This window comes from Erinaceus europaeus, chromosome X (genome assembly GCF_950295315.1).
Source record: "Erinaceus europaeus chromosome X, mEriEur2.1, whole genome shotgun sequence".
Lineage (NCBI taxonomy): Eukaryota > Metazoa > Chordata > Mammalia > Eulipotyphla > Erinaceidae > Erinaceus > Erinaceus europaeus.
In genome coordinates this window covers 126,295,336-126,310,372 of record NC_080185.1, presented here as the reverse complement: position 1 = coordinate 126,310,372, position 15,037 = coordinate 126,295,336, and the positions used below count along the sequence as shown (strand labels likewise).

General features: G+C 48.9%; 1 protein-coding gene across 5 annotated transcripts in view; it reads right to left on the bottom strand.

The window, feature by feature from the left end:
- MID1 (midline 1) overlaps nucleotides 1-15,037 on the bottom strand; it is a 322,962-nt gene that overhangs the window by 132,211 nt on the left and 175,714 nt on the right. Inside the window, exon 1 of one of the 5 annotated variants that reach the window (XM_060183093.1) lies at nucleotides 6,656-7,011. The exons of 3 other annotated variants lie outside the window; for them this stretch is intronic. The gene's annotated coding sequence lies outside the window, so the exon portion shown is untranslated. Of the gene's footprint in view, nucleotides 1-6,655; nucleotides 7,012-15,037 lie in introns of those variants that run through there. One more of the 5 variants, XM_007517459.3, reaches the window with a different exon arrangement.

Below are 15,037 nucleotides of genomic sequence, written 5' to 3'. Positions count from 1 at the left end.
GTGTTTTGTGCAGCTTCGGGCTCTACTGTCTGCTCTTGCCCCAATTACAGATTCATCCTGAGGGTTAAAGGGCTGACAGTCAGAAGCTTTAGCTCCTTGATATCGCTTTCTGCGCCAACATCTGGGAGAGTCCATTGTCTAGAGGCAATAAGAATGTGGCGGGGGAGGGGGGTAGTGGAGGGAGGAGGGCAGCTATGGAAACTCAGTTCACTGCATATTAGGAGGGGCCTGGGAGATACACCCCAGTGGGACCCAGAAGATATTAAAAGGCTGGAGAAAGAAAGGTGGAAATGAGTGCAAATTTTCCTATTTCAAATGTCACACAGCAATTCTTTCTCCTGCATTCCTGCCCGTATAATGTGGAGACCCATTCCCCAGACTCAGACTGATTATCTTTTAAAATAGTGCCTTTAGATTGGCCCAATCCTGGCATCGTTTCTCATCAGAAAACGTCTGGGTCTCAAACAATGGATGAACTCTTCTTAGAGAGCATGCCTAGATTGCAGACCGCCTATGAGCTATTTTTCTCTAACCAAAAGAACAGAATTCAATTACTATTCAATAATTGAGATAAACTAGGAAGTCAGATATTTCTTCAAATGGTCATGTGGGTGGGGAAACAGTATCATGGTTATGCAAAAGACATTCATTCCTGAGGTCCTGAAGTCCCAGGTTCAATCCCTGCCACCACCATAAACAGTTTAAACTATAATTTCACATTCAAATCAGTTCAGCAAAGGTCTGGCGACCATCAGCCCCCCCCCCCCTCCCTCTCTTTCTCCCTCTCCCTCTTTTCCTCTCCCTCTCCCTCTCCCCTCTCCCTCTCTCTCCCTCCTTCTCTCTCTGTCTCTCTGTCTCTCTCTCTTAATTGCCACCAGGGCTATTGCTCCGTGCCTGCATGACAAATCTACCCCTTCTGGCAGCCATTTTTCTTTATTTGATAAAACAGATAAAAATTAAAAGGGGAGGGCGGGTGGCGCACCTGGTTAAGTGTACACATTACAGTGTGCAAGGACCCGGGTTCAAGCCCCTGGTCCCCATCTGCAGCAGGAAAGCTTCCTGAGTGGTGAAGCAGGACTGCAGGTCTCTCTCTGTCTCAGTCCCTCTATTCCCACCCCAACTTCTCTCTGTCTCTATCAAAGAATAAAGAAATTAATTAAAATTAAAAAAGAAATTAAGGGCCCGGGTGGTGGCGCACCTGGTTGAGCGCACATGTTACAGTGCACAAGGACCCAGGTTCGAGCCCCCGGTCCCCACCCGCAGGGGAAAAGCTTTGCAAGTGGTGAAGCAGGGCTGCAGGTGTCTCTCTGTCTCTCTCCCTCTCTGTCTCCCCCTTCCTCTCGACTTCTGGCTGTCTCTATCCAATAAATAAATAAAGATAATAAAAAAATTAAAAAAAAGAAATTAAGAGGGGTGGGGGAGACAGAGAGACACCTGAGTACCTACTCCACCACTCCTGAAGGTGGAGAGTAAAGGTTCGAACCTGGGTCCTTGTGCATGGTAATGTGGGCGCTTAACCAGGTGCACCACCATCTGCCCCCCCCCCCCCGTGGATTCTTCCTCATACACTGAGTATGAGTAATAAGCAGACATTTTGCCCATGAAGAAGCCAAGCAGCTCGCCATCATGCTATCGGTACATTAAACTACACACCAGGTCAAAAGTCGGGGACCACAGCAAAATCATCTTTGCAGCTCCAAAGTGGCTACCGTGTAATAGTCACTGCAGGCAGCTGTACGGAATGGACTACTTATTGTGTGTATTCACTCTGTGGGCATCTGGCACACACCCTAGAACGACAGGAGATGATGTATCGTCCCCACTCTGACATCCTGTTTATAAAACCTTCAGATCCACTTGTACCACAAACAAAAAGCATCTCTTCCACACTTTTTGCCCCCTTTAACCGGAACCTCTCTTATATAGTCTCAGTCAGATAAGTTCATTTTGTTTGCTCTGGTTTTTCTTAGCAAAGTTCTCTCAAGACATAATGTATACCGCTCACCACCCTGATCTAGTTGCAATGGAATAGTTTCTTCCTGAGCGAAAAATAAATTTAAAAGAAAATTTTTTTATTATCTTTATTTATTGGATAGAGACAGCCAGAAGTCAAGAGGGAGGGGGTGACAGAGAGGGAGAGAGACAGAGAGACACCTGCAGCCCTGCTTTACCTCTTGTAAAGCTTTCCCCCTGCAGGTGGGGACCAGGGGCTTGAACCCGGGTCCTTGCACATTGTAATGCATGTGCTCAACCAGGTGCGCCACCACCCGGCTCCAAAAAATAAATCTTGTGGTTGGGATGGGGGGGGGGGGTTGTCTAACATTCTGTTGTTTAGGAAACATGCTAGTTCCTAAAACTCCACCCAAACCCTTCTAGAACAAAACCCCTGAGAAGAGTTGCAGATGAAATTCCTTTCATTTCACTTGCTAATGAGGCAGAAAGCATCTCTAGCTAAACTGTCCCAGATCGGAATGGACACTGGATTCTGGTTTGACCTGGCTTTGCAGTCCTCACTTTGTAATTATTTGATATCCTCTTCCTCGAATGAACTGGTTTTCACTGTGACTTGAGTTACAAGATTAAAGAATCACAAACTGTCCCCAATAAGCAAAGCAATTGACTGTGAATCCCAGCCAGGCTCAGGCGCAGGCGGCCATAGCCTGGCCTGCCACTGTAGACACTTCAAGCCTGACCTCTGCAGGTGGCTAGCTGAAATGCACGCAGTCCCGACCAAGCCAGGGCTTTCTTTTCAAAACCCACCAATTTGAAAAGAAACACGCACAGGCAAAGTAAGCTCCCCAAGAGCTGGACATCCCTTTCATTTCACAAGTTGCTTGTTGAAAGTAGCAAGCACTTGATTAGAATCCATGCTAGCATCTCTGGCTGTAGCTAGCCCAGATTTCTCTCCGCTTGCTGAAAAAAATCCAAATAATCGGAATGGCCTGAGATCGTCCAATCATGAAGGTTTAGGAATGTCTCAATCCGGCCCCCCCCCAACTTTTTCTAATCAAACAAATTACTCTTTGTCCAGTAACCCAACCCCCCCCTTTGATCATGTTGCCATAGCAACCTTGGATGTCTATTTACCACACAAGGGATCAAAGCCAGGAGACAACCAGATACAAACTTAGCCTGAGAACTTGCTGGAATGTCTGTGGATAACCTGCAACTACCAATTAAAGGATTTGCTCGAAGCCTACACACTCCACAGCAAGCAAACTTGGAACGCGAGTCAGAATGAATGGCAGAGAAAAGCCAACTGAAAAACAGCCTTTCAAAATGACCGAGAAGGGGTTTTCAATGAAAACCAGTCACCTGATTAGACCTTTCTCTGCAAAGGCGAGAGAGAGCACCGGGAAGAACCTACCCAGAGTGTGCCGCGAACCCTGAGCCCCCAAACATCTGCTACAAGGAGGGGATGGTTCTCGGACCCAGATTTGAGATTCTAGTTAGCTGCAGTAGCTGGTCAGTATCATCGAAGTTTCCTGGTCTCAGTGTTGGGGCAAACAAGAACAGAAAGAAATACCTTTTAAATGTTTACCAGCTTGGCTTTCATATGAAGGAAAACATAAAACATTTGGAAGACTGCATTGCTGGTTACCGGATGATAAGAAAAAGGCACTGTAGGCGAGGGTGCGTGCTGATTCAAGACTCCCCCTTGAGATGCCCGGCCTGTCTTACTGGATGGGTGGCATCCACCCTCGGCCTCGCTCCTAACTTGTGTCTCTACAAGTCACCTCACCTCTCTGCCTTCACCTCCTCGGGGTCCAGTGCGGGTCAGATTGCCTCCTCCTTCTCTCCTGGATGTGGCAGAGAATAAATAGACGGTGTTTGGAGAGGATGCTCTAATCCTCAGATGGGAAGATTAATACAAAGACGTGCATTATTAAGCCAGATGTCCTTGGGCATTTTCATTCCAATCTGAAGAATGCAAAAGGACTCATGTTGCTGAATCAGAGCCTCCTTGTAGCAGCAGGGTCCTGGCCTGGTGAGAATGTAACACCTACTAATAACGTCAAGGCTGGGGCTGGCTACCTTGTTCCCTCCTTGCGCACTCTAAGGCAACAGCAACCATCTGCGCTGGCCCATCAGAAACTGAGTGTACACTTTTGGCTAAAGTCATGAGGATCTTACAAAACACAAAACAAGGCTTGGTGGGCCATCTCAAGGATGAATCATTCCTTCTTCTCCTGTGGAGGGACAACGGGAGGCATGCTGTTTGGGGAGGGTTTGTGTAGTTGTGAGAATGCAACAGGCCAGCCTGTTGTTTTTGGCAGGGCTTCTAAACAGGTGGCCATGCCTTTCCCTTTGCCTGATAGCAGAGTGAATTCCTTCTCAAAGAAGTTTCAGCATAGTTTCCCACTGATGATCAGAGCTCAGAGAAAGGCAAGGCACCCACTTTCAAATCACTTCCTGATAAAAGAAAGGCAGGTGACCTTTTTCTTTGGGCCTAACACGTGTAACCCGAAGAACCCTCAAAGAACTCTGTCCTTCTCTGCCATTCCTTTGCTGCCAAACTGGCAGAAAGTAAAGTGCCCTGGGCCTTGCAGCCAGGTGGACAGCATTCTAGTACTGCTGGCAACCTCTGGCTGCCAGCGGCAGGGGTCTTGGGGTACCATGTCATCATCCGGCATTTGCGCAGCCGTGGGGGTGGGTCAGTCCTCAGAGAAGAAACTGGATTTCACTGGATTTTTCAGCTGATGACACAGGGGCCTGTTAGTTGAGCCTGCAGGTTCTGCCAGGTGGGTAAGGCAAACCTGCCAGAGGGTGGCATTCACTCCACCCAGACCCAGTAGTCAGTCCCCCCCAAGCCAAATAAAGTTAGTGACCCCACTCATCATCTGTGTTCTCATTCTAACTGTAACCCCTGAAATGCTGGACTGTTCAGATTCTTTGGGTAAGAAGCAATTCTTTCTCCTCCCTTCCTCCTTCTCCAGCTCCTCCCCCACCACCACCCTATTCCCTCTCTTCAAGTTCTGAACAGCCCCCCCCAACCCAATTATTATCTGTTAAATGGAAAGGAGTTATTTAATAACACGTATCCCCTGCAAACTTGACTCCAACTCCATGTAAACGCCATGAAGAACGAGGCCTGGGAAAGAGCATGCTAGGCCAGGGACAACCAGTGCGGCGTGGAGGCACCACCATCACAGAGAAGCTGTGTGGGAACCGGGATTCTGAAAGCCGAGCTCAGACACCACGGAGAAGACAGGTGGCACTGTACCGGATCAAATGACTTCTTTGTCCCAGCTAAGGACTCCTGTCAGAAAATACTTTTGCCCGCGCGCACGCGCGCACACACACACACACACACACACACACACACACACTCCCCCCCCACACACACACCCCATTAGAGACCCTTTCCATCTGTGCTTCTTTCTGCCTCTCCCCAACCCCCCATCGCTGGCAGGAGCAGAGAGTCTGTGCGGCTGAGGCGAGGCACAGAAGACACAGCACTTGTCCTCCCAATGCGCTCGTTGAAACTGGTCGAGCAGGCCTTGCTCAGGGAGCTAGCCACAAGGCAGTGGCTCATACTCGGGACCACGGGAAAGTGGGGAGGGCCAGCTTCCCTCCGGAGGCTGCAGGAAGCCCGCAGAAGGTTCCACACAGCCTCCCCCTGCCCTCTAAAAGGAAAGTTGCTTCCTATGCAAATCACTTTGCCCAAAGTGGCGCAAGGGCCGGCGGGGGGCTGAGTCTCTTAAAAGAAAAAGTGAAGATGTGTCCCGTGGTGACAGAGGTGCTAACTTCCATCCCCAGCTGGGCCTATTTTTGGGGAGTTAGCAAAAGCAACACCACTCTTCTTTCGCGGGCAGGATTTTTTTTTTTTCCGCAGTTTGGTCTCCGCCTTGAACTACTGAGCTCGGTATGTAAATACCGACATGAGATTCTTCCATACCTTGTGCCGAGCTGCAAATCATTCCCATCTCTTGGCTTTGGGCACCCCCCTCCCCCCTCGCTTTTCTCCCAAGCACGCCCTAAGCCTCCGCAGCGGCAGATAAGGAATTTTATCATCTTGCCCCGGGGCCACGGAAGAAGTTGCCGGTTTGGAATTCTTTCCAGAGCCCGGCTGAAGTCACCGCGAGCCCTAGCTCTGCTCACTGTTTTCCAGGGCTGGCTTCCTAAGGCCAGAAGCAAAGAGCTTCCAAACTGCTACATCAGAGAAGCCAATCTGCCTCCCCCCCCCCCACCCCCGTCGACTAGTCTGGGCTCTCGGGCCACGCCACTGGTTCCACCCTGTGGGCCGGTCAGAAATACAGTAGGCGCTCACGAGATGAGACGAGATGAGATGCACCATGTAATTCTTTTTCAGGATATGCAGGGGACTTTAATTCTAACCCAAGGCATGAGCTCGAGCTCGACACCGCACAATACCTTGCAGCCACCGCCAACGGGAATGGATTTACATAACCTACAAACCGCTTTTAAACCCCTTTCAATAACTGTCTGACATCACGGATCACCAGCACAGGCAAAAGTTGGGAGGGGTGCGAGGGGGTGGTGACCGCGGGGATCTCGGGGGAGCTGCCTTAGCGGTTCCCCGGGGACATACAGCCCCCCACCCCGCCCGACCCAGCCGGCTCTCCCTGCCTCCGGATGCCGTCCCCGGGCTCTCGCAGCGCCCTGCTCCCCACCCCCGGCCCCTGCAGCTTACCTGCCTCATGTTTAGAGTCCCATGACCCATCCGGCAGGGAGCGGACTGCCTAGCTGCCCACCCCGCGGCCGTCGGAGGGGGGACAGCCAAGCCACCAGCGAGCCCCGAGACAAAAGCAAGCCGGGCAGGTCCCCGGGCGGCGAGGAGCGCGTTTCGGCCTCTTTGCCTTTGATCTGTCGCCACACGCACTGCGCCCAAGACAATGTCAAGTTTCCCTGGCCTCCCGGGCCCGGCCTAAGAAAAGTCGGGCGCAGGGAGCGAGGGCCGCCTGGCTCTTATTTCAAATCGGGTCTCAGAGACGCAGTAGGTGGCTGGCGGGGGCCCCCCGAGGAGGCCCGCCAATCGGGAGGAGGGGGCGGGCCCGCGGCGCGCAGGCCGGCCAGCCAGGCATCCCGGCGCTGCGGGTTGAAACCACCGCGAGCAGCTGGGCGCCCCGTCCTCTGCTCCGCCAGGCCGCCTGAGCTGCTCTGATCTCTGATCTCTGATCTCAGAGCAGACCGAGCCCAGTCCTCCACACTCCTCCTTTGCACGCAATCAGCCGAGAGGCGAAGTTCTCCACCGCCCCCCCACCCCAGGGCAGCTTGCAAGTTAGTACACACTCCCAGAGAGAAGACAAAACTGCGCAGAGTCGCTTCACAAGCGGTGAAGCAGGCCTGCAGGTGTCTGTCTTTCTCTCCCCCCCTCTGTCTTCCTCTCCTCTCTCCATTTCTCTCTCTCTGTCCTATCCAACAACGACGACAACAATAATAACCACACCAATAATAATTACAACAACAATAAAAAACAAGGGCAACAAAAGGAAAGCTAAATATGAAAAATAAAAAGTAAAAAGTACACTGTCAGTAAGTGTATCTACTTTTTGCTGGTGCTCATCTTTCCTGTAGGGTGAGCTAATGAACTTGAATTTAAAATATTTTTTCAGGGGTTAAGCACACACAGTATGAAGCACAAGGACCGGCGTAAGGATCCCCCCCTGCAGGGGAGTAGCTTCACAGGCGGTGAAGCAGGTCTGCAGGTGTCTGTCTTTCTCTCCCCCTCTCTGTCTTCCCCTCCTCTCTCCATTTCTCTCTGTCCTATCCAACAACAGCTATAACAACAAGGGCAACAAAAATGGGAAAGATGGCCTCCAGGAGCGGTGGATTCATAGTACAGGCACTAGCCCCAGAGATAACACTGGAGGCAATATATATATATATATATATATATATATAAATATATTCATTACTTATTTATTTAATGAGAGACTGAGACTAGAGTACAGCTCAGCTCTGGTTTACAGTGGTGCTGGGGATTGAACCTGGGACCTCAGAGCCTCAGGCATGAATCTTTTACATAACCATTATGCTATTTTCCCAGGCCCAATTTTTAAAGATTTATTTATTTGTTGAGAGAGAGAGAGAGAGAGAGCGAGAGAGAGCAAAGTGTTCGTGCACTCTGGCATACAGGGATTGAACCTGGGGCCTCACATGTGCAAGTCCTGCATTCTCTAGCTGAACCACCTCCTGGCTGCCTGGTGAGCTTATCAGCAGGAATAAGCTGGGCGTCAGTAGTAGGATGGGGGGGTGCGCGGGGGGGGGGGGGGGCGCGGGGAAGCTTACTGGTTTCTGGTCAACTTAAGCCCAGACTTGAAAAGAACTTCCGAAGTTGACTTCTGTGATCTCCATATAAACAGTCGCTTTTCAGTGCTTAGTATGATTTCAGCGCAGACCCACCTTGGTTCACAAAAACTCGGGCAGTGAATGAGGACTACTTTGAGTAGCACCAGAGGCATTTTGTCTCCTTGAAGGAACAGCCAAAATTTGGTGAGAGGAACTCAATGTAGTGTTGTCTTTTAATGCACTGATTTAATGAGTAAATTTTAGTTGAGTACTGTTCAGCTTCGGCTTATTGTGGTGTGGAACAGTGAACCTGGGAATTTTGGAGCCCTAGGCATCAAAGTCTTTTTTTGCCTCACCCTTATACAATTTGGGGTTTCAGATGAGAAACAACAACGTAGCAAATCATGATCTGGCAGCTTCGGCAGTGTCATCTGCACAGGCTTGTCCCAGAAGCTGTGAACTGTCAGAAAAATCAGCCTGAAACCACCCTCTTTCTTGGACACCTGTGGAAGCCAAAAATCAGAGCTCAGCACATTTGGTTTTGGGGAGAAGCTGCACCCAAGCCTCCTGGCTGTGAAGGAGCAGGGGTGCTGGTCCTGAGATGTGACCTTTGTCAGCCCTCAAGGACGCACAGGGAACAATCGGTCCAGGAAGCCAACCCCCAGATCTAGCACAGCTGACCTCCAGTTCCCAGAACAGGATAACAAGGTGGATAGAAAAATGAAATGACCTTGCTTGGTTGGCTCCATGCAGAGAAAACACTGAGTCATGAATACTCCTGCAATGTTGTATGATTCTTTAGATGTTAATTGTAGCCTCCTGTCACTTACACAACAGATAAAACCTCTGCACCAGAGGGAGGCAGGTACCTTGTTTTGACGTACCTTGTTGAGAGCACACATTACAGTGCACAAGGACCTGGCTTCAAGCCCCTGGTCCCCACTGCAAGGGGGAAGCTTCACAGGAGGTGAAACAGTGCTGCAGGACTCTCTCTCTCTCTCTCTCCCTCCTCTCTCATTTAAAAAAATTTTTATTATCAGTATTTATTTATTGGACAGAGACAGACAGAAATCGAGGGGGGAGGGGTGACAGAAAAGAACAGGAACAGAAAGACCCCTGCAGCCCTGCATCACCACTCACAAAGCTTCCCCCCTTATCTGGAACCAGAAAAGACCTAGAATTGCCAAAACAATCTTGAGAAAAAAGAACAGAACCGGAGGCATCACACTCCCAGATCTCAAACTGTATTATAGGGCCATTGTCATCAAAACTGCTTGGTACTGGAACATGAACAGACACACTGACCAGTGGAATAGAATTGAGAGCCCAGAAATGAGGCCCCACACCTATGGACATCTAATCTTTGACAAAGGGGCCCAGACTATTACATGGGGAAAGCAGAGTCTCTTCAACAAATGGTGTTGGAAACAATGGGTTGAAACATGCAGAAGAATGAAACTGAATCACTGTATTTCACCAAATACAAAAGTAAATTCCAAGTGGATCAAGGACTTGGATGTTAGACCAGAAACTATCAGATACTTAGAGGAAAATATTGGCAGAACTTTTTTCCGCATAAATTTTAAAGACGTTTTCAATGAAACGAATCCAGTTACAAGGAAGACTAAGGCAAGTATAAACCTATGGGACTACATCAAATTAAAAAGCTTCTTCACAGCAAAAGAAACCACTACCCAAACCAAGAGACCCCTCACAGAATGGGAGAAGATCTTTACATGCCATACATCAGACAAGAGGTTAATAACCAACATATATAAAGAGCTTGCCAGACTCAACAACAAGACAACAAATAACCCCATCCAAAAATGGGGGGAGGACTTGGACAGAATATTCACCACAGAAGAGATCCAAAAGGCCGAGAAACACATGAAAAAATGCTCCAAGTCTCTGATTGTCAGAGAAATGCAAATAAAGACAACAATGAGATATCACTTCACTCCTGTGAGAATGTCAGACATCAGAAAAGGTAACAGCAGCAAATGCTGGAAAGGGTGTGGGGTCAAAGGAACCCTCCTGCACTGCTGGTGGGAATGTAAATTGGTCCAACCTCTGTGGAGAACAGTCTGGAGAACTCTCCGAAGGCTAGAAATGGACCTACCCTATGACCCTGCAACCTCTCCTGGGGATAGATCCTAAGGAACCCAACACATCCATCCAGAAAGATCTGTGTACACATATGTTCTTGGCAGCACAATTTGTAATAGCCAAAACCTGGAAGCAACCCAGGTGTCCAACAACAGATGAGTGGCTGAGCAAGTTATGGTCTATATACACAATGGAATACTACTCAGCTGTACAAAATGGTGACTTCACCGTTTTCAGCCGATCTTGGATGGACCTTGAAAAAATCATGTTGAGTGAAATAAGTCAGAAACAGAAGGATGAATATGGGATGATCTCACTCTCAGCCCGAAGTTGAAAAACAAGATTAGAAAAGAAAACACAAGTCGAACCTGAAATGAAATTGGAGTATTACACCAAAGTAAAAGACTCTGGGGTGGGTGGGTGGGTGGGAAGAATACAGGTCCATGAAAGATGATGAATGACATAGTGGGGGTTGTATTGTTAAATGGGAATCTAGGGAATGTTATGCATGTACAAACTATTGTATTTATTGTTGAATGTAAAACATTAATTCCCCAATAAAGAAATAAATTATTAAAAAAAAAAAGAAAAGAAAAGAAAAAAAGCTTCCCCCCTGCAGGGGGGGGACCAGGGGCTCAAACCCCGGTCCTTATTCATTGTAACATATGCCCTCAACCAGGTCTGCCACCACCCAGACCCTCTCCCTCCCTCTCTGTCTCCTCATTCTGTCTCAATTTCTCTCTGTCTCTATCCAAAATAAAATAAATATTAAATAAGTAAAAAAAAAAAAAAAACTGCACCGGCTCCCAATCCCTGGAGCAATTCTCTCAGAACAATGTGAGTGAGGGATGTTCCCGGGTTCTAGTCCCTCCTGGACTGGAGTCCTTGGCTTGATTCTTTAATAAACTCATGTAAGAAGCTAGTTGTGGTCGCTTTGTTTTTTGTCAGTTATTAGGCTCCACATAGGCAAGCTCTGCCCAGTTGTGTGATGACACAGTAGCTCAGCGTCAGGGCCTAGGGGTTCAAAACTCCACCGCAGCCCCCAGCTTGGTGTGCTTCGAGGTCACCTAGTGACACCAACTCAGTCCAGCCTATGTCTTGTGCCTCTGAGCCCCTCACAGTGATCTGGGCCTATGGACAGGGGGTGGGGGGGTGGGGGGGGGCGGGCGGGGTGGGGGCAGCTCCCTTTACAGGGTGGCACTGTGCTGTGCACTGTGGAATGCTGAGCACTATCCTTGGGTCACTAGCAGCCAGGACCCCCAGCCCCATCAGTCACAACCACCAACGAGATCTCTGGATACATCAAATGCTTGTGTGTGTGTGGGGTGGGGGGAGGGGGCAAGACTGTGCCCATTTTGAGAAGCGTGCGTTTACTGGCTTGAAAATACTGGTTCTCAGCTGTGAATGCAAGGACATTTCTGGGGGAAAGTCTTTAAAATGAAACCCCCACCCCACCCCACCCCAGGCTCCTACTGCAAAGGAATCTGACAGCTTGGGGAGGAACCAGGAATCAGTATTTTATTACCTTCCCTCCGCCAGAAGCCCAGCTCACCTGGAGAAATTCTGTACCTCTTCCTACCCTCAGCCCCTCAGTCCCCGGGACCGTGACTGCAGTGCGATCCCCAGGCACGGAGTTAATGCACTTCTGTACAAGCTCCTCACCAGCGTGCTTGGCGCTTCCTGTCATCTCCTTAAAAGCAACCATGAGCTGGCATTTCCTCTCCAAGACCATGCTTTCAAAGGCTGATCCATTTTCCTGTGTCTCCGGCCCTAGCTTTCTCCCACCACCCCTTTGCGGTTTCCCAAGTGCTCCCAACAAGAAGCATTCCCATCCTTCTCGTAGGCTCATCAAGCGGTTTACATACAGCCGGCATGTGCTGGCATGTGCTTTCTTTCCTCCTTCTGATTGGTGATTTTACTGAGCTTGCCCGAATTACGAGATTTCAGGGCTGTAATTTCACACCCCTACACGGAAGGTATAAGTCAGCACACCTGCCACCAAAGGGCTGTGCTCCCACTCCCTGCACATGTCTGTCTCTCAACTCATCCCAAAGAGCCACAGTTGTAGCAGTCTTTGCCAATTTCTGGGCTGTAAGTTCCCCCTCCCCTCCCACCATAAGCGTGCTGAGCGAAAGGAAGCGCCAGTGTGAACAGACCACAGCGCCCCCCTGCTGTCTTATTCCCATGCTGCTCTGCAACCTTGGTCTCTCCTGCTAAAAACTCCCCAGGGCAAGAGCAGTATCTGGCTCATCTGTGCAAGTCTGGCGACTTCCACTGTGCTCAACAAGCAGCGCTCACACAGACCGGCCGCTGCCACAGTGAGGAAGGGAGGTGAATCGAATCGTGGGGGATTCAGCCACCAGAGCTCATGATTATTGTTGTTGTTGTTAATTATTTTAACCAGAGCTCTGTTCAGCTCTGGTTTATGGTGGTGTGGGAGATTGAACTTTGGACTTTGAAGCCTCAGGCATGAGAGTCTCTTTACATAACCATTATGCTGTCTACCCCCCCCCCCAGCTCCCTTCTCCACCATCACTGGAGAGCTAGTCTGCACTTAAGGAAACAGTAAGATTCTCACACCCAAGCCAGAGCGAAAGAGATCAGTCTTCTAAAGCATAACCTCAACTCCATGGATCTCTTTGTGCAATAGTGTATTGCTTTCGTTTCTCCATGAGGCCGTCAACTGCCATTGCGTGAGCATGCACTAAAACACCTGAGGCAGACATCACCATTATTACACTCACACTGCACAACCAAGATCACTGAGGCACAGTAAATAGCCCAAGGGATTCTCATTGCACATTGCTGTGTCAGAAGTCAGGCTTGTGTGCTTGGCCTCACAATCGCTCTGTTTTTAGTTATAAAATGCACTGTCCCCAGAGAAGATTCAGCAAACTTAAAAAAGAAGGGCAGGGGAGACAACCTAACAGTTAAGCAAAAGACTTTTATGCCGAAGGCTTTAAAGTCCCAGGTTCAATCCCCAGCACCACCATTAGCCAGATCTGAGCAGTGCTCTGGGGTGGGGGGGGGTAGAGGGTCTGGATGGTGACACACTTGATTGAGTGCACATGTCGCCAAGTACAGGGAGCCAGGTTCAAGCCCCCAGACCCTACCTGCATGAGCAGTAAAGCAGAACTGCAGGTGTGTCTCTTTCTCCCTCTCAATCCCCCCTTCCCTCTCAAGTTCTCTGTCCTATCAAACAATAACTAAACAATAATAAAATTAAATTTAAAGTGAGTGGAGCCATGGAAGTAAATGAAGTATTTCCTCTCATTTTCAGACACATCACTTTGTGAGCATCGCTAAAGAACTGCACGGCTGTCAGGAGGCTGTCCATTCAGTGAGGACTAGGTAAGCAAGGAAAGTGAAGCAAGAACGTTGGGCAGCCAGGGAAATACTTGTTGGAAGAACGTCAGTCTTGCATCCCTGACGTTCCCAGTTTGACCCAAGGCACTGCTTGTACCAGGATGGTACTCTGCCCCCCCCCCCGACCCCCCAAGAAATGTCCTGCCTCCCATGTGTAATAAACAAAATAAACCTTAAAAAAGTAACAGAAACTGGAAACTGGCTTCACCAAAGGAAAGGAAAGGATGTTCTGTTCCACAGTCTGTGATTAACAGCACTTGCAAATGTCAGCTGAAAGCCTGTTGCAGTCCTGACAGACCTTCCTTTAGAGAGCTGCCCGGGCAATGATCCTGTGTGGTTATCTGCAGGCTTAGTTAGAAGCAGATCTCCACAGCAAACGCAACAACAGGCTCCTGGGCAGCTGGTCCTGGAGGGTCCTGCTGGACATGGGTGACACTGGGAGGGGCCCTTCAAAGAGAACTGGCGACACTTGTGTTGTCACCAGGCCAAAGCCTGTGCGATTCGTGTTTGTGTAAGAAATGGGTGACTCTCAGTGGTTCCGTATGCTTTACTGAAATGCGTCAGGACACCCAAAGTCATGGAAACCAAGCTGATGTTGCTTACCTAGCTACCTGGACGTGTGCTGGGGGTTCTGAAAACAGCAGGCATCCTCTCTCAGAGGCCTTGGAAACCCTGCTGTCGTATACATATGGCGGCGGAGGAAACAAATCAAGGATTCGGATTTCAGGTGATTAGTGCAAGTAATTTAAGTTGACAATAACATTAATCCCTGCTTAGGAAAAGAAAATCCCATCTCTAATTTTTTATGGACACACGCGTTCCCATTTGTGTAGTATAACTCCTCACTATTCTGGGGTACAAATGCAATTTCGTTTGACTAATAAAGTAAGCATAGAGTATATAGTCACTAAGTCGACATGTTTACTCAGTTGTTGCCAGTGAAGCGATACTATTAATAATAACTATAATAACCATCATTTGAAAACTCCACTACTAGAATGACCTTTCTTTATAAACAATGACACTTTGCTACTAGAGTTATTATGTACTACAAGCCTGGAATACAGGAAGTACGAGTTTGCATTGGGGTACGAGTCCATGTCCTGTGTTCATGTGACCGCTACACTGACTGATAGGCCTCAACAATCAGTTGACATCTCTAAACCCCAGGTTTGTCCAGGGACAGGTGGGTAAATTATGGACTGAATGTTAGTGTGCCCCATTTCAATTCATACTTTCGAATCCTAATCCCTAATGGGTTGGTATTTGGAAATGGGGCCCCTCATGAAAGGAATTAGTGCCTTCATAAGAG